Below are 21,096 nucleotides of genomic sequence, written 5' to 3'. Positions count from 1 at the left end.
CCAGATTCTAATTGAATGACATCATGTCTTTTTATATAGTGTCTATTTTACATAAGATACACAATCATTTATTTACTAGAGAAGGGACTGAAACTTGAATCTTCCTCTTTCCAGAGGAACACGCTCACCCGTCATGTGCGAAACTGTTTTCTACTATGACAGGATCTCCAAGTGACTACTAATTGCATGACTGGCAGAGACAACCTGCAGTTCCAACTTCCGAAACCACGTCTTTCATTTAGCGCCCCACAGGTTCACCACCAGGGAATCTGCTATGATTTGTGGGTACTCTTAGATTAGAGTTTTTGCCCTCCCTGTGCCTCACTTAAATCTCCCTTGTTGCTGTTTGAGCTCATAACTTCTTTCCCAGGAAACAGAGGGCATGGGAAGATCCATCCCAGGCATTAGCTCTCATATCACCTGCTGCACTAGGAGTGTTTAAAGAATGTATGCTGACAGAATAGCCAGAAGCTTTTAGGTGGTGTTGAAGCACACTTGTGCGTATGGAGCTGGTTTTTGCCTGAGCAGTGAAAGTACAACAAAGTAACTTGCACCATCATTAGACATCGAGCCCACATTTAAAACGCAAGCATGTATTCTAATAAGGTTATTTTTATTATTTTAAAAGTTTGTGTTAGCAGGAATGAATTCTTAAAACCATTTAATTTTTTGCATCAAAAATTCGAGAGCAATTACTACACGGTGGAATAGTTATATGAAGAAGCAAAATTATCCCGGGACACATCATATTGAAGATGACCCTACAGGTGCAGCATATATGCAATAACAGAAGAGGCAAAGTCAGAATAATATGACTACTTGATATAATTACCCAAAAGATTTATATTTTGCTCACATTTATGGTTATTAGATAAATGGATATAAATGAACTAATTCCTCCATTTCACAGTTACAAAAAAAGAAAAAATAAATATATATATATTTTATCATGGTGGATAACTTGGCAATTATTTAAATCTCTAAAGAATATTCACAGAGTGCACTTTAAAAAATGTGAGCAGTATTAAACGAATTGCCAGCTCCACCATTACAGAGATTAGCTCAGTGTTGTACCTTTACTGACATTTCTATTGTATCCTTTCGCTCCAAAGATTTTATGAGTGAGGCTCCACTCTTGCCATGATCTCACACAGCGAGATCCCACTGTAGGACCACAGCTGCAATTCTTAACTTCCACTTCTCTTGCTTAAGTCGGTTTATCTGTTCAAAGAAATTTTGTTTCTGTGAGAACTGCAGGAAATCAGATATATATCAGCTGCCTCAAAAAGAGTCCTTCTTTATTTTCTGTCATTCTGCAGGACTTGATTGATGACCAAAAATCTTGGAATTCCAGCTACCTGGGGAAAATAAGTACTCAGTGGAGGATACATAATAAAGAGCAGCTAAAAATAAAGTGACAGCAATCACTGTAAAGCCTGATAACTGAATCTCTAGTGTCCAACATAAATACTGGTTTTAGGTGCTTTTTATGCATTTTACAGCAAGAACCAGATGCTTGATATCTAGTACGTGAGTTTATATAAATTAGTTCCTTACTTGGCCAACTTTATGACATCAGTTCATCTTGAATTTATACTTCGCTTTAAAAGGTCACAATTACAAAAAAACCTGCAAACAAAATATTGAGACCTAGCCTTCCTGTTCCTGGCAGTTTTAAATGTATGTCCTGTAAATATTTTGGACTACGTACTTGCAGATTTTATGAAATGCTGCGATCTTACTACTGTGTATTATGTAAAATCTCTAGAATATGCCTATGTGACAACGAGTAGCTGAATATTTCCATATGCGTATAAAGGTACACTTGAGTAAGTTATTTTTCTCTCTCCAAATAGCTACAACTTTACTTCCTCAGAAATGTGCAGTATAGGCACCCGTTTATTTCATCTAATGAAATCCTGATGATAATAGGGTCTTCAAGTGTACTCATGATTTGAGACAAACCAAAAACCAAATCACGTACTATAGGTAGGAGGTGAGACAGCATACCTATTACATACAGTATTACACTGAAGAAGAAACTGCAGTGCCCTTTGGCCAAGGCGGCTACATTGTGCAAAGTTGACTATGATTTGATAGGCAGGAGGAACCTACAGGTCAACTGGGTGTCCCATGGCTTAGCAACGCCCCACCGCTCTACTGCCATCTTGTCCTGACTTTTATTTATACCTTCTAAGATGAGCATGCATATATGTAGGCCACCAGCAGTAGGAAAAAAAATTTGAAAGTAACTAATGGGTGATTTTTTTATGCTAGGAAGGGCAGTCTTTTATCCTTAAAATGGTGTGTGGTCTGGGACTGTATGAAGGACAAAGCCTTATGGCATATAGAGTAATAAGAGCTACCACGTTGACAAAGAAATGTATTGTAACAGTAAAATCCCTGCTGAAGTCAGTGGGAATTTTGCCACTGACTTTAATGGGGCCAAGATGTCACCCCACAAATTGGACTCTTTCTGTCACTAAGTTCTAGGACACGTCTACGCAGAGAGCAGGGTTGCAGTTGTGGGAGAGCTTACTGTTCTGTGCCTGCATTTGGGCCATAACGCTGTAAGAGTGGAGACGTCAGGATTTATATTCTCCTGCTAAAATATCTGTTTAGAATTGCTGCAATCAATAAGTAGGCTGGCTGAATAGACACCACACTTAAAATGGCCTTCTACAATATATTATAAATTCCTTATAATTGAAGGTGGCTTGAAAAAGAAAGTGTTATAGAAATTTGGCAATGGTATGAAACCTTGGGAATTAGTAATTGCCAGAGGCTATAAACTAGCTTGAGATGCTGGACTGACCCCATCATGCCCTTAATGTAATGGTATCAGTCTAAATTACAAAAAGAGTCTGAGCATTAAAATACTCAAATTGCCTTGGGAGTGGGGAGATAAACACCAGAACCGTCATACCTGATTTTCTATGAAGTTGGAGGAAAAGGCAACAATCACTAACACAAAGTACAGGCTGTGGAATCGTATCATGGCACTGCACTGGCTAACTTTCAGAGAGGGCTACCATATCTCTAGTTTTCGAGACAGAATTTGAGGACTTGTGGATAACTATCGAGGATTCCGGCTGTGCGGTTGCTGTCGCAGTCTCTGTCAGCCTGTACAATATTTGCAGACCCCAGGTATGTTCCCTCCATTGATGAAGTTCATTAGTCAGCAATAGAGGTGCAGCACGGTACATGCAGCACTTTCCAGGCAGGTACGTGTATCTTGACAGTAAGCAAATATTCAAGGAATTCAATTGTCTCAAGATGTTTTGGACTTCATATCTGAATGGTCTCTATAACCGGCAGATCTATGGCTTCCTAGAGATATAGAAACCCTCTACTCAATGAGTGTCACAGCACTCGAGAATGTATGACAGACATTGGCAAAGATGCTTGAAAAGGCCAAGCAGAAAAAAAAAGAATTGTTTTTGCTTCCTCCAAAGCTTTAAAGGCAGATTTTGAAGGCACTCGGAAGATTTATGTCCCTTGTGCCACAGGGGGTTTGTCTGACTCTGGAGTGCAGGCCTTGTTAACAATGACTTGCAGTTTCATAGGCCTTTCTAGAGCTTTTGAATATTGTTTTCTGTAAAACATAATACAACAACAGAAACTTCACTCATTTAACCATAGATTATGGATATTTGGATGCTGTATAAAGTCACTAACGATTTTTTTTTTCAACTGTCTTGACCTGGTTTAGATATGCCCCTTGCAAATCTAAAACTGATTCTTAATACCTCACAAGAAGAGCAAGGGCTTATTCGCCACCTTCCAGGCTTCTGGTGTAAATGATATTTTAATTATATCTTCCTAACACCTCAGAAGTCTGTTTTCAGCACCTCCAAGAATCGTGGCTAAGTGTTTTTTGGGACTGTAGAAACAGTCAAATTCTTAGACCTCTCAAATCACTTCAGACTTCATTTATTCAGGGCAACCATTTTTGAAAGTGTCTCACGAGCGCCAGGTGGTGTTCTCATTTCTAAAGAAATCTTTTCCCTTTAAATACAGTGCCAACCCCAGTCAGGTCACTGGAATGGTCTCTTTCACAAAGCTTTTGGAATTTTTTTCACCTGTGTCTGTATCAGGTAGAATGATGCTGCAATTACATGTCCGATTGCCAGACGCACAAGCACACCTGAGGAAGCTTTAACTGCACCAGGTAACAAGTGACGTGATGGATTACAGACTTCAGCTAAAGTAAATTACATTGAAAACTTGTACAGGTAGACTGGCTGTCACCTTGCCTAATTCTCACCAGCTGAAAATTAGGGATCTAGTTGAAGCTTGTTATCCACATGAAATTTCTCTGAAAGTGCCTATCTTAGATACCAGTTTTATGATTAGATGAGATACCCTACAGGGATGCTCCCCTTAACTCCCTGTCTCTCCCTGACTGTTGCAAGAGCTGAACCTACTTAGACAAGATAACTGACTTCGCAATGGCTTGTGTCCTAATATTACCTTCTCTGCCATCTCCTCTGCCATCTCCTCTTCATTGCTGTAATGACACAAACCACCTAGATAATGGCCAACTTAATAACGTCTGGCATGCCAAGGTCACAGCTCCTGACTGCAGACTGGAATGATCACAGTAATAGTCAGCAATCTCATACTTACCTTCCTTTGAGCAGAGCACATTTTTGTTGCTTTTTCTTCTCATATCGCAGGAGGTGGGTCAAACAGAGTTACCATGAAATAAGTTACAGTTTTGTTAGTGTCGACAAGGACACATACTATGTGGTACCTTCAATTGCCAAGATTTGCGGAAGTATACTTCAGAATTTAAAAACCATGAACTTGCATTTAAAAAGATCTATTTTTTTAGCTTGCTTTTTGATCTGTCATGGTAGAAACCAACAGCAGCAGCAACAGGAAGCAAACTGGGAGTTCTTTTGTATAACTCTATAAGCTCATACTTAATGATAGGACATATACCCAACACATCTTTCATACAAATTGTCAGGAATATATATGTTACAACACTTCTCAGGAAGAACTATAGTGTGCGTATGGATTAAATTTCAGAGACTTATTGCTTTGTTTTGCAACCATTTTTCTTTAAACACACCAAAATAACTTCTTTCACCCTCTCTCCTCAGTTTGGATAAACAATTCTCTCATGCGTCCAGCCACCTCCTTGTGTTGTGTGAGCTCCTCCTCTTAGTTCTACTTCATCTATCAAGATGTATTTGGACTTTTTTTTTTTGTACAGATGCTCTATTTCATTTCACTAGGAGAGGAATATGGAAGGCAGGAGATGAAAAGCAGCTGAAAAACACTTTGTCTTAGGATAAATGAATAGATTTTACCAACTATTCTCACAAACACACACTCCAAATCTTTGAACTGACAATAAGCATTGGAAATTTCATCCAAAAGGTGTTTTTCATCTGGCAGTACTAAGCCTCTGAAAATGGGGTTTTACAACACTGCTGCTCAGTCATACCTCTTTCTTCTAAAAGATTTGGAATTTAAGTTGAAATTGTTTGATGGCTTTGCATTACATGCTGTCTGAATAAAACATACTTGATTCCTTGTGCACACTGGATGACCAGGTAAGCTGCACATTACCTATTTGGTCCCTTCTGAATTACTTTTCTTTTGCAGCTCAAAGTGACTGGCAGCAACACGAAGGCTAAGTGTTCCAGAAGAGCAGAGACTGCATTTATATATTGCTGACTACTGCATCGGTAGGAAAAGAAAAGCCTCCCAGTGAAGCAATAATTACTCTGAAAGAAGAGGGCATTTCCAAGTCTTCCATACTGAAGACAGAAAATAGGCTATATGGAAAATGTTTCAGTGGACTGAATGCCTCCACATACATTTCCACATAAATTCTTCTGCGTATATGGGATGTGTTTTATAAGCAGTACCTTTCTTAGATTTCCTTTTTCTTTCTTTTTAAAATAACTTTTTTCATGTCATTCTGCATCAGGAAATCCATTCAGAAAACAATGAGTAGAAAAAGTACCAGCACCCAGATTTCAGATATATACGACTTCACGCCTAACTCTTGAGAAAGTGGTTAAATGTTACCGCTTGAAAAAAATTACTTTTGTCTTGGTATTTGCTCAAAGGATGCTAATCATAATTTCTGTGCTTAAGAAACTAACTTCTTACAGTAAGTTTAGGAATAGATGAACTTTTTTACTCAGAAGGATAAATTTGCTTTTAATTATTGATTTAGATCTGGCATTCTATTATCTACAATTCTTCCTCAGCAGCTCAGACTAGTGCCTTAAAGGTATTCTGTAACTGATCGCATTTTTCTGTATTTTACTACAGGGAAGTAGTAATTTTCTGAAATTTTCTGAATAAATTGAATAATTTTCTGAAAAAAAATTGTAGTTTTAATAGAAAGATATCATTTAAATGTTAAACTGAATTAGATTCTATTCAAACCAAAAACTTTCCATTAGAAGCAAAGATTAACATGGAAAAGATTCCACCTGAATCCATCTTTATCTGATAACCGAAGTTATCAGATACTATACTGGAACTAGCAACATTGCCGCTTCCATAGAGGGATGGATTTTTCTGGATACCATAAAAGCAAACGGAAGACAACTTGTATCTCTCTTTTTCTCCTAAAAATACTGAAAACTAAGACTACCCAAGTAGAAATAAAGAATGTGAATTGCACTTATAGTTAATGTTCTCCTGGAAGAAGAGAACTGTCCTGTCAAGATGAAATATTGAAACTCCAAAAAACCTATGGAGTTTAGCTGGCTTTAGGATTAGGCCGTAGAGTTTTCAAGATCATGATCTGGGCTGAGGCACCACTGTTTGCTTAGATCTTACTTTACTTTCCTGGAGGATTTTTTGGAAATGGTCTTAAAGTTTGAATACCTTTACATGATGCAGTGTGTATGTGAGAAATAAGCACCTGGGATCAATTTATGCAACTGGAATTCTAAAGAAAATACATTTTTGTCTCTTGAATTGCCATTTTTGCTCTGCCTGACTGAATGGGAAGCTGTAGAATAATCCCGAATCAATACATCTCAATCTCTTAAGAAGAAACAGACAAGCCGTGATCAACATTCATATTCTCTTGTAAGCTCATGTTATGACAGCAAGAGATTTGTTGTCTTTTGTCATGACCTAAGAGAAAAGCCTCACGTGCTTATGGCTTCTTTTTATTAGTTAGCTTACTTAGGTATTAGTTTTATTAGCTATTTTGTTCTTTCTTTTACATTACAGTAGTATCTAGCAGGCCAAAGTCAGATCATGGTTCTGACATAAGAAATATAATACACAGATTTAGTGAGATGGTTAGACTGCTCAAGAAGTATACTCTTTAGTGGAAAATCCAAGAAGCAGAGGAAGAAAGCACAGGTGCAGAGATGTGAGTTAAATTGCTCAAGTTCAGATTGAAATGGTAATAAAGAATAGAATAGGTCCATTGTCTCCCAGTTCATAGTTCAGCTTTACTGGGAAACTGCTTCTCATATCTGGCCATGTTTTTTGATGTATTTCTGTCAATTCAAGCCAAGGGTTCCGTGTGCAAGGTGAAAGTACTTACTATTTTTGACTCCTGGTATTACCTCTGAAATAAGGAATTAAGAGAAACAATGATAGTAAAACTTCTTTACACCACAGTAATGTTGCAGGAAAAACAGTGTTGCCTCAGGGAATTGCAGTTCATTTAATTTATTGCCAATTAACAGAAATGGTTAATTACTTATTGTTAGTTGGGTACTGAGAAAAAAAGAAGAGAGTAAATTAAGCAAACACTTAGGGAAAAGTCATTTCTTTCCCCTTTCCAAGCTCAACTTCAGTCCAGGCACCTCTCCTCCCCCCTTCCTGATCTCCACTCCCCTCCTTCGCACCACGGGTTAGGGTCTGGACCCTTGGTGAGGCGACAGGCAGTGCCTGAGGCTTGGGTCAGCACCTGGTGGCTTCTTCCTGCTGCTCCTTCCTTCTTGCTCCTCTGTGCCTCCCTTCTTGCTTGTTTTGTCTGTTCTGGCATGACTTCTTCCATGGGCTGCAGTCCCTCAGGGTGTCCCTGTCCTAGTATGGGTCACATATAGCCTTGGGGTGTCCCTGTCCTGCCATGGGTTGCCCATGGTCACAGTCCCTTGGAGATGTACCTCCTCCAGCATGGAGGTCCTCTTTCCAAGAATGTCTTCTGCCACGTCCCCAACAATATCCTCTTCCACATGCCTCCTCCCATGTTTTCCTCTGTGTGTCCTCACATGTGATCCCCCGTGTAACAATTGTGTGTCCTCCTGTGCTTCCTGCCCCAAGCGGCTATTGCTCTTTTTCTTCAGTAAGTTTGAGAAGAGGTGCCACATGCTCCTCTGATGGATTGGAGGCCTGGAAGGTTGTGGGATACATCATCGGTGGCTGTGACCAGCATAGGGCAGTTTCATCTGCCTCCTCAGAGACCCCTGTGGCCCCCGCTACTGAAACCCTGTCAGGTATCCCCAGTATGAGTAGGTGTGCTCTAAATCTTGTGGCTAAGATTAAGAAGCTATTCTTTGTGAGAAAAAAATATGCATTTTATATTCTGTGGCAACCATACAGCATTTTAATAATGAAGCTTTTAATGATAAAATGACATGTGAATATCTTTGTGAACTACCACGGTTGTGGTGGGTTCTAAATAATCATAGTTCCTTGTGGCACTGAATTACATGTTATCTTCAGCAGTAATTAACATTGTATTCCAGATTTTCAGATTAAAATTTCTGCTTTGTGAGTTTTCAACGCTGGGCAACTGGGCTGGGGTTTCTGATACTTCCTAGGCTGCAGCAGAGGGTTTCAGAGATCAGGGATAACTGCGTTCATGCGATACACTCACCGACTTGCCACTATTTGCTCCTCCACCATCATGCATCAATCTGTCAGGCTCTCGCACGCTCTCTCTTCCTCCCAACACGCAAGTCTGGTAGATGTCCTGGCATGCAAATTCATCATTTTCCCCCAGCAACTAGGGGTTGGTAATCTCCTCTCTTTTGTGTTTGGCTTTTGTGTGTGTGTGTGTTGTTGTTGTTGCGACTTGTTTTTATTTTAAGTGACTCTGAGATGCTGGAACACTGCTTTACAAGAGATTTTGTGTAGCACGAGGGCCTCGTCGTAGGATTTGCAGGAGAAATCCTTTGTTTAGAGTGCTCTGTCTTCTTGCTTTAAGAAGAACATATTTCTTATATTTCTGTCTTGGAGCAAAGTAGATTACAGCCAGACAGATAGGTACATGGAAAAAGAATTGATTTTATTTCTATGTTGCATTGATTATTCCCACGTATACCACCATTAGTCATACCCAGGAATTTCCTTGCTGGGAAATGGCAGGATAGACTGGTTTAGAACTGCTCTGCAGCTGTTCTAAATTACACTGGGATAAGACTGTGAACCCTTCTAGTTTTTAGCTGTCTGAAGGTTTATCTTTTAGCATAAGACCATACCCAAACCTAGCCTCAATTCCCTGTTACAATGGTTTGCTGTTTTGTTGATGTAAGAATTAGTAACTTCTAAGGAAAATCATCATAAAAAACAAATCACTGACAATAAAAAGAGAAAACAGAACAGTGTAAAGAGAACTAGGCTAGCAGGAAACTTTAAATGTGCACAATACGAAATGGTACCAAAAAAGATCAACAGATGGCTTCAGCATGAAGACTATCAGTGTTTTCTAGCCTTTATTTCAGGGGCTTGGTATCAAGAGGTGCAAGTTTCCATATGGTAATAGAATTCCAGAAATAATTTAAGATGAAAGGCATAATATGGGTTTAATGATACTTTCACGTTGCTGATCAAGGTATGTTTTCTGACCAATTTTTTCTTCATGGTATTATTTTTCTTCCCTTACCAATTTTCTCCAGTCCTCCTAATCACCCCCCAGCACCCGCTCCCATGCTGCATAATTTTGTTAACATTTTTCCTATACCATTACAAAGACTGTATGTGCGTACTGAAGACAGTGATTCTTCAGTGATTCTGTCCCTCAGTTTTTTCCATTCTTCCCGTCCTCTCCTTCTCCAGCCCACCACAGATTTTGGAGTAGGAAGAAGTTAGATTTCACCTGTTTGGTGTATATTCTCAATGTTTGTTCTTCTTATCCTAATTCCATTAAACTTGGATATTTTGTTTATGGATGTATATTCACACAAAGCATATTGGGCATATGGTCCTTTTCAAAATAAATAAAAGTATGCCACTTCTCAACTTGACAGCATGGCACAGAGAACAGCTGTGACACAATGTTATCTGGGGACACTTCTCCTGTCTGCGAGGAACCACAGAATACAAAAGAAATATGTTAGACAAGAAAAGAATTATAAAGATTAGAGGATCTTGGTAAGACCCTTCACCCCTCCATGTCTCCATTTTCCCTTTCAACCACTGCTTTGTCCACCTAAAGTTTAGGGTTCCAAGCTTTAAGCTCTGCTGTCATGTTAGTATGTCATCTATTTTCATCTATCAGCAGTGCTGAGAGTTTTAATAGAAAATTTCACAGGATTTTGGAAAGTGTCCATTTCATCATGGGCACTCTACTAGACATCATGTTTACCTCTGTCTGACAAGAGGCTGAAGATATTAAAGAATGATCCTGTGTCCGCTGCAGATGGTTAGAAACCTTCCACTGAATTTAGCAAGAGTTGTATCAGGCCATGTGCCCACTGCAGTGCTGCCTGACTTCATATTCCAGTGCTGGCATGTCAGTAAACACAGCAGGAAGGGAAAAGTGGCTCTGAGCCCTGCTATGTGCACACTCAGTTCCTGTGTTTTTCTCCTTTATTAAACTCCAATTCATAAGTGAATTTAGGATGGGTTAGCAATGCTATTGGCAAGTGCTTTGGCTCCAGTGGCTTTTGTATTCGGTGTTGAAAACGTCAAACTTTTGACATTCATTGTAGCAAAATGTGGTCTCTGGCACCAGCTAATATCCTGTGGTTGCATGCTCACTGCTCTGATATTTTGATTGTTTCCCCTATTTTTATTCATTTCTGTGATTCAATGTGGAAGAGGTTAAATACCATTCTCTTGTATGCTATCTGAAGATGTTATGTCCTTTCCCTCACATACATGGGATTTGAGTGAATTAGCACTGCTGGTAATTACTCTGTATAGATAGCTGCAGCAGAAGTAACTAAATTATTAGTCAGCTGGAGTAGCCCCATCTGCCGTATACCTTGGAGACCCCACAGTACTGTTCCAGGATAATGGTCTCCTGTTGCTGGATAATGGTCTCCTGTTGCTATGCAAATGCAAAGTCAAAAATAAATGTGAATGATGACATTTTATAGAGTAAACATAGAACTGAGCCTACCTCATAAATATTTCATCAAAAAGCCTTTCTGTTTCCTAAGCAAGTGAAATGAGTACTTTCTAAGGCAATATCATGTGGTAGATGAGAACAGAAATACGCTTCTAATATTTAATGTGCCTAGTTAGATGTTAGAGTTGTTATCCTTTTTACAGCTTATGTGCCAAATAAGTCATTTCAAGACCAGCCACCCTGTAGTAACTATTTCTCCTCACATGTGGCCTGTTACCTTTTTCAGTCTTCCTCTTCACTTCTTTGCATGTTCCTGTGCAATTCTCCCTCATTAGATGACGAACCATTTTCTAGTTAGTGTTTGTTGCTTAGCACACTCTTCACCTTATCTACTAAATAATTTTAGGCCACATTATGTCTTTTTAAAAAAAATCCATTTATATTATTGAACTAGAGCTTGCACTTCAGCTTTCTTACTCTGGGAACAGAAGTTGAGTGAAAAAAAAATACAAAAACCAAACAACTAAAAGAAAGGAGAGACTGTCAGGAAACTGATTTTGGCTTCCTGATCTTGTCTGGTCCCAGGACCAATCAGAGCAGTCAATATTCTTGTTCATCTTGGTCTTGCTGGCAGTGGTTCTGCAGAGGAGAGACAGGCATCATCAATGTTAAGGTTGGCAGCCTCACCACTGTAATGGTCTTCTCTAAATGTCTCTGTGCCGTTGTTGATTCTTGATAGACTTTGTGTATAGCAGCTGGAGAATATTTGTGCCTCATCTCAACCCTTCTCATGATAATTTCAGCTGCCAAAGAGGTGCTCCACCTTCAGACTGCATCATTTTCCTTCAAGCTACTTTTATTAAACTGATGCTTGATGCAGACAAGGAAAGGGAAGGCGGACAAGGGTTTGGAGAAAAAGCACACAATAACCTAAGGGTTTTAGGCAACATGGACAGAAGCAGCCCAAATCTAAACTAAGGGAGCTGCATGTTTACAACATGTCTTTCTCTCTACTTAAGAAAAGATGCGCCATTTAATCTGAAGCAATTCCATCTGGTCCCCAATTAGAAAACCATCAAAGAAAAGATTAAGACAGACTGCCCTTTCTAATCGTTAATCATCTTTCTTTTTTCTTTGTTTAGTACCACAATCTTTTGAAGATTAAGGCCAAAACAGTAAAGATTTCAGGATACTGAGCAAGTTAGGACTAACTAGATGACCACGTTTGCAGTTTGTATGAGCTATCACAGCCCATACTTTGCCAAGATTTCGCTCTTTGGTAGATGAAAAGGAAGCCAGCATGCCTGCTGCATGCAGCTGGCTCAGGAATAACACAAGAGGAGGCTGGTCTTTAGGGTACACAGTCATTTATAGCTTAAAAGGTCAAAACACCCAAATGTCTACTGGTAGCCAATGGAGATCAGATGGCAAAAGTGCACTGAACTCCATAAAGGCACAATACTTTCTTAGAAGAGCAGCCAGTTTTGAGGCAGCCAGATTTTACACTAGCTTTAGTTTCCAGATGGATTTAAATCATGCAGAGATTGTAAGAGTAATCTAACCTTGTGAAGGCAAAGTCTACAGTCAGAGGATGGGTACAATCACAAGGATGCATTAATTTTTAGAGTATGTGGGCGTTATCAAAATGAATCGGAATGGTTTTCACTGTATAGTTGCAACTTGGGTATCAAATTAAATCTCCCCATTTAAACTGTAACAGAAAACAGCAAAAACACATCTGTTCTTTGAATTGATAATAATTTCCTTACCAGATTCATTGGTTAATTTCCCTTCCAACCATCTTTGCATCATTCCCATGTGAACTAAGGCTCAGCCACGAGTTTCTCTCTATGCACTGACCTCTCCTGTTCACTAGATTTTTATTTTGCAAATGCAGGAGAGAAGGAAGAGAAGAAGGAAAAGTAGGTTGATTTCTTTTGGTTACTTAAGACAGATAATGAAGAATTCAGGAAAGCAAATGACCTACAGCTCTGTGTGCTCCCAAATACCACAATCTCCACATAACCTCCAGCTATGAAGACCAATTTTGTAGTTCCTCTGTTTCTCCTGTTTCCTCTGTGGTTTCAGTAACAACACACATTACTAAAGACATACATAGCACATAGGGAGGGTTAAAGTAAAACACAGATATGCAGTTGTCAAAAGAAAGGTTGGGGTAAATGGAGAGATGTGACATGTTTGAGCAGTCTCAATGGTATATGCCTACACATATCTAGCAGAAGTTCCTGATTTCTTCAAGTTTCTCCCTCTGTAGCAATATTCAAATTTTTCTTTGGCTACCTGCTCTAGACATATTTTCCCATTTCAGCAAAACCCTGGGCTTAGAGCTTATTTGGTGAGCATAAGAATTGCTGGAACCCATAACTACTGTAAGTAAATATAATTTCCTGGGCAGCTTCAGTTGATGAATTCAAGAACTCTTCTGTTTCTCAGGATCCCATTGCTCTCCACCAGAAACCAGAATACACTTTCAGGGTCACAGAATCACAGAAGGGTAGGAGTTGGAAGGGACCTCTGGAGATCATCTAGTCCAACCCCCCTGCCAGAGCAGGGTCACCTAGAGCAGGTTGCACACGAACGCGTCCAGGTGGGTTCTGAATGTCTCCAGAGTTGGAGACTCCACCACCTCTCTGGGCAGCCTGTTCCAGTGCTCTGCCACCCTCAAAGTAAAGAAGTTCCTCCTCATGTTTAGGTGGAACTTCCTATGTTCAAGTTTGTGCCCGTTACCTGTTGTCCTGTCACTGGGCACCACTGAAAAGAGCCTGGCCCCTTTAGATTTTTTAAAAAATTTTCCACAAAAGTTGAAGGATCTATAACTTTAAATTCACAGAAATTTGTTCTGTACCCAAACACAAGCTGAAGGGTTGTGAAGTTCTTTCAGCAGGATATATTTGGATGAATCACTACCCCATGTCATCTGAGTGGCACAACCTAAAAGGAAAAAAACAAAGGATTTACTTAAAGTAAAAAAGAAGGAATTGATACAGAAAGTTGTAACTTAATTGTGTTTGCTCTCTTGAAAGGCTCAGCATGGGTATCAAATAACAAAATCAAAACAGCTGCAAACAAAATGAGTTTTAGATAGGCCATTAACTCATAGTTATCATCATTATTTTAAATAGCTATCTAACCAGAAAGATGGTAAAATGCAAACTCTTTTTCTGTTGCCCTTTATAATGTTTATCTGGACTATTTCCCAAATATTAATTTTTGAATACAATCTTATTAAGACAGGAATTTATATCACATCAATCTGTAAATCTGTCAACATTCAATAAACTTTAACCTATTTTTCTTGCTTGTTAATTGGAAGGTTAATAAAGAGTTTCTTCTTAGAGCCAATACGTCACAGGAAAGAAAGTGTTGGAAAAATCTCTATAGGGAGCGACTGTACCTGTCATTCCTGATTCACATGTTCAGCCTGTTCTTGAAGACTTCCAAAGTCAGAAGCAAAGACACAGATTCTGAATAATCCAGGTGGTCAGTTATCATCTTTCCATTAGAAAGTGTTTCCAATGTATAGCCTGAGTTTTCTTATTTAAGCCAAAGGTTTCTGCCTTCTATACCCATGTGTAATAGGGATCAGGTTATTCTCTTCTTTTTCTCAGTTTCCTCCCTAAGCCTACTTTAGTATTTCCTCAGTGTATATATTATAAGCCCATGGTGATTATCACTGTTGTATTGCAGACTTTCTCATTTGGTTCCCATCCTCTTTGAGGAGTACTGTCACAAAGTAGATGTAGCACTCCAGCTAAGCAGAGTGGAAAGATTGTCTCACACTTCCTGGCAGTTATCCTTGCTTTTGTCTCACTAACTTCTCTATCAATTTTTCCAAATCAAGAGTCACTTTCAACTCACAATCCATTATAATATCTTGATCATCTTCTATATCACTTGTAGTTATTTTTTTCTCACCATACATTTGTGGTACTGATTATTTCTCTCTAACCGTGGTATCTTCTGTTCTTATTGAATTAAATCCTATTTTTTCAGATCATTCCTCCAGTTTGTCAAGATAATTTTTAATTCTAACCCTGACCTCTAATGTGCTTGCCATACTTCCTGCATCATCTGCAAATGAATAGGCGTTTTGATACCATCCTCCAGGCTGGCAAATAAAATGAAGGATATCAGACTAAGAACAGGTCTTGAGTCCCTTGCAAACTGCAAAACCTCACTCAGTATACGCTTCAATTATGATAATGAACAGGTATAACTTTCTTCCATATGTTCATTCAATCAGTTTTTCATTCATCCACTTATTTGTGGGTTTTAAATATGCAAATTAAATCAGGTAATGTTGGATTTACTCTGCAGTTCATTGTAGTTATGAAAGCCAAAATTATGGTTTTTAAGTTTCTACTTTAATTATTGATGCATTTTCAAAAAAACTAAAAGTCTCAGTAAACACGCACGTGCTTTTTAGTGAGTAGCTGTGGCGGTGCGCTCTCCCCTTTTCCCCCTTCCCCACCCCCTCAGCTCCTGCTCAAGCCATGGCCTTACAGTCCATATCAAAAACTTCAGAAACTCAATTTGTCTTAGTTTAATACTAAAGTAATCTTCAACAGCATATCCTACAAAGTTCCTGTAATGATACCTGTTTTTTAGTTTGAGCAACTGACCGAATAAAAAGGTTCCTTGCTTATTTTAGTTCTTTCCCAATAAATACTCTACCGTAGGATCTGCAAAGTTTACCCTCAAGTTGGGAAGGCTGATATTTGGGGGAGTTCCTCAGCAAATAGCAATAACGGGGCTGTCCAGTTGGTCACATACTAAATACCCCTAGTTAAAACAGCCGCTTGGAAACTGGCTTTGCACGTCAGAATCCGAAAGACATCTACCAAGAAAAAATATGTCCTACCAGCTGTAGAATCTGAAAAAAATCTACAAGAATAACAGGCTAGTGTTAATAAGTGAAGTAATCTCTACATGGTAGGAAGTCTATGGTAAAAAATGGGTTGCAGATTTTAAGGCCAAACTGAACCTAAAAACTAGTTAGTGTTTACTCAATAAGATCATTCAACTATAATAGAGCTATTAATTATACAGCTATATGTAGCTATCCCAGGAAAAACACAGTAGAGGCATGATTTCTACAACATCGTTTCGTAACATTTAGAAAAATGAAAATATCTGATTTACAAAGGAATTTATGGAAGAATGGACTCTTAAAAAGCTTCCAATAAAAACCATAATACAGAGGAGAATCTGTAGCTAAAATGCTGAACAGTTCAAAACTGGTGAGTAAATTGTTATTCTGTGTCTCCAATTTTCTGCCATTTATTCTGCTCCTGTGTGCCAGTTTACAAAGGGATTTAATGGCTTGTCAGGTTACTACAGAAGTAGTTCATTTCATCATCAATCACTGTTTTAGAAATAAGGTTAAAGAAACTGAGGCATACACAGTCACTGGCAAATATATAATGGACATTCACATAAACAACATGATGTTTGCTCTTCAGAAATGGAGTTACAAAACAATCTGGATGCCAAATATTAAACTACAGTGACTGAAAAAATCCTTAAAGCTTTCCGTATTCCAGCAAATATAAAGCTCATGGTTTATCAATGACATGTAGAAAGACATATACGGAGAAACCTATATTCAGATGCCTTAATCTCAGGATGAACAAAAATCTCTCTTTAGTCTAACGATTTGGGCGCTATTACATAAAAATAGAATAGAATATTTCAGTTGGAAGGGACCTGCAATGGTCATCTAGTCCAGCTGCTCTGCCTGACCAATTCAAGGCTGACCAAAAGTTAAAGCATGTTATGAAGGCCATCGTCCAAATGCTTCTTAAACGCTGACAGGCTTGGGGCATCGACCACCTCCCTAGGAAGCCTGTTCCAGTGTTTGGCCATGCTCTTGGTGAAGTAATGCCTCCTAATGTCAAGTCTGAACCTCTCCTGGTGCAGCTTTGAACTATTCCCATACTTCCTGTCACTGGATACCAGGGAGAAGAGACCAGCACCTCCCTCTCCACTTCCTCTCCTCAGGAGGCTGTAGAGAGCAATGAGGTTGCTCCTCAGCCTCCTTTTCTCCAAACTAGACAAACCCAAAGTCCTCAGCTGCTCCTCATAGGACATTCCTTCCAGCCCCGTCACCAGCTTTTTTGCCCTCCTCTGGACGCATTCAAGTACCTTAACATCCTTCTTACCTTGTGGGCCACAGAACTGCACACAGTATTCAAGACAAGGCCACACCAATGGTGAATACAGTGGGATAATGACCTCTTTTGACTGGTTGGTTACGTTGAGTTTGATGCACCCCAGGATGCAGTTTGCCCTCTTGGCTGCCAGGACACACTGCTGACTCGCATGGAACCTGCTGTTGACCAGAACCCTCAGATCCCTTTCTGCAGGGCTGCTTTCCAGCCACTCCTCTCCCAATTTATACCTGTGCCCAGCATTACTCAGTCCTAAGTGCAGAATCTGGCATTTGGACTTGTTAAATTTCATCCCATTAATGCTCCAATGCTCCAATTACCCCCCATCCCTTCTCTTACCTTCCCTCAGCTGTGGGAAACTGCAGTGCCATTGCCTCGTATGAGGATAAACTAGTAAATATGGTCCTCCCCATGCTTCGGTAAGCGTGTCCCCTGGCATTTCAAGCAGCCCCCAGCAGCCTCATTTAGTCACTAGCACATTTCTTAGGGCAGACTGTTATTACAGACATATATTAGCCTATGGTAGCTCACGAACCCTGGATAAGGCATCCAGAGCTAGGACCTCATTGGTTCTTCACGTGTGTCTGTGTCTATGCTGAAAGCGCTGTATTTTGCTGCTTTTATGAATTTCCGTACAGAGGCAGCAACATGTCAGCCCAGCATGCTACTTTCAGGAGTGCCAGAGCCTGTCTGAGCCCAGCCTTCAGATCTGCCCTTTGCATGGGTGGTGAAACACTGGAACAGGTTGCCCAGAGAGGTGGTGGAGGCCCCATCACTGGAGACATTCAAGGCCAGGCTTGATGAGGCTCTGAGCAACCTGATCTAGTTAAAGATGTCCCTGCTTACTGCAGGCGGGTTGGACTAGATGACCTTTCAAGGTCCCTTCCAACCCAACACATTCTATGATTCTATTCTATGGAGCTGCTCAAGCAGAAGCAGTTACTTCCCATCACATAAACCAAACCTGGAAGGTATTATGGCATCCCACAAAAGGCAGATGTTTCTACTCCTTCCAGAGCCACTTCTCACTGCTGGGAAATGATACATTCCCTGGTGGACCGAAGGATGTCTAGTAGGCTACATTGAAAAAGGCTGGCCAAGTCTGGTCTTGTAGCCTTTAAAAGACCAATTACTGGTGGATTTTTGGTGCACGGAAGCTGAAATTAAATGCTAGAGCTGTATTTTTCATGGTGATAGGGATCACAGCCATCTAGTCTGTCAACCACTTCTCCCAGTTTTGTATCCTCTGCAAACTTGAGTGTTCTCTTATCCACATCTCCCTGCACCATTTGCTCGCCAACCTAGTCCAACACTTACACATTTGTATCCCCCCACCCCTCATCGCTCCTAGTTTAAAGCTCTCCTCACAAGGTCAATTGCTCAGGTAGATCCTGTGTCTTCCTAGCAGTCCTAAAGAGATTTCTGAAGGGAGTCCCATTGTCATAAAAGCTGAATCCTTGCTGTTGACACCAGCTGGGCTACAGATCTAGAACTCAGCAAGTTTAATTCAGAGGAGGGGAAAGATGCAATAGCCCAAAGATCATTGATAGTAGAAGAGCAGTTTGCTGTTATCCCATCACTATACAAAACTGAACAAAAGAGAGGGAAAAAAACCTTTTCATTTCAATAGCAGTGACACAAGCCAAGAAGAAAAGAAAGGGTTTTTTCCCATTACTTTAATACGAAAAGCACCATATAAAAATCAGGAAAAATGTGCTGAAGTACAAAGTGTTATCATAAAAAGGTATGAATTATAGAAATCAAAAAAACCCAAACAAAACCAGTTAGGCATATTAGAGATCACCTTATCGTTAAATATTGCTATAAGATTATCTGGTAGGCCTTTAAGTTAAACAGAGATTCTTGATAGAAATAGCTTTAGAAAGTGATATTATAAATATAACATATCAAGCATCTAATCCATGTAGGACTCATTTCAATAGTTTATTTGTTATGAGTATTTCTATATTTCTCCTCCTCTCTCTCCCTTTCCTTCTGTATGCATCATCACAGGTCCCTTAGTGCCTGATGTATCTTTGTCTCTGATGATGTCCTCTTTCTCTCATTGTCACCTCTAGCTTCTACGTGTTCTTTATCCCTTTTTTTCTTCAAATTTCCTCTTCCTGGTTTCTTCTTTTATCTAGTTATTCCAGACTGATGACTTCTCCTTAGTTATTTCATCCAGTCTTCAGTAGTTAAGGCTGTCTTTCTATTTTGGAGTGCCTCTTCTCTGAATACAACCTGTTTCTGCCTTCTCTCACTTTTTCTTCTATTAAGGAAGTTTTTTGGTAACCTCTAGAAAACCAGTGTTTCTCGTTATTCTGAAGCAACCTACCAGCTCCATCCTTTTCTGGAAAGAACTGTTCACTTCCTATTTACTTCTACCCTTGCTCTTCTTTGGGGGAAAAAGAAAAATTAGGTAATAAGAGAGTAGAGTTCCTCAGTAATTGAGGAAAGACCAGAGAAAAGCTAAAAGGCAGGATGCTCAGCAGTTCCCCAGCAGGACATGGGAAAGATCTTATGCTAGGAAATGAGGTAAAACTGATAAATTTTTGCATAAAGTTTAAAAAGTTCCTTATTACTATCAGCACAGGCATTTAAATACTAGGTCTTTCACATGGAACACAATTTTCTTTTTGCGAGCACTTTAAGACATGAAATATTTATAAGAAATAGCTTTTCAACAGAAGCAGCCCTCATGCTTAGAAACAAAAGCCTTCATGTCTTAGTAACTCTAACTGTGTGCTTAAATCTGTGTGCATACTTCAGTCAATCGAACAAATTGACTTACACAGGGTTTCTTTTCCTCATCACGAAATGCCTAAGGAACACAGTCAGGATAACAAACAAAAGCGCCTTTGCTATGGAGGAAGTGGGCTGTCTGATCTGCATTACTCTACAGTACAGAAAAGAAGGTTAAAAGCTCTTTGGAAATGTGTAAATCGTTAGACCAAATAGAACTCAAATGCTCTTTAAGTAAACACAGTAGGAACCCAGAAACCAAAATAATTTTTTATCATCAAACGTTGATTGTTAAACTACAGAATTTGTGACCGTAATATCTATTTGACTGGCCTTGAGATAAACAGCTTATGATAAACTCTGCAGCCCACCAAAGCAGCTCTGCAGCCCACCTCCTGCAAAGGAGATCAGCCTTGCAGGGTAATTAGTAGCTCGTATTGTAGCTGCCAGACCCAGGATTTGGAAACACTGAAAAAAACGTAGTTGGTTTGGTTTTGCTGTTTTTTCTTTAATTGATTTATTGCAATTGCACATACAAGTAACTGCAGTCTCATTCTATGCTACTGTAAACAATATCCTAGCTTTAAGTTGGAAGTATATTTCCTTTTTTTTTCTTTTTGTATATTCAGTAAAACAGCAGAACATGTTGCAAAGAAGAAAATAATAATTTGTGCTTTTACTAATATTCATGATATTCCTGTTTCCCATTGGTTTGTGAACAAGGATGCCACACAAGAAATGAAATTAAAAGAAACAATTATTCCTCTGTAATTATTTCAAATATTATGGTGCTAAGTAGAAGGCAGCATTAGCGTTTTTCACAACAAAAATTAAAGAAGCCCTCTTAGATAGAATGAAAGAATCAATTTTTAACCCTTTCATAGCCACACCTGCTTGTTATGGTAGATGGTACGCAGTGATCAAAGG

The sequence above is a fragment of the Chroicocephalus ridibundus genome, chromosome 3, assembly GCF_963924245.1.
Source record: "Chroicocephalus ridibundus chromosome 3, bChrRid1.1, whole genome shotgun sequence".
Lineage (NCBI taxonomy): Eukaryota > Metazoa > Chordata > Aves > Charadriiformes > Laridae > Chroicocephalus > Chroicocephalus ridibundus.
This window is presented reverse-complemented; position numbering follows the sequence as displayed.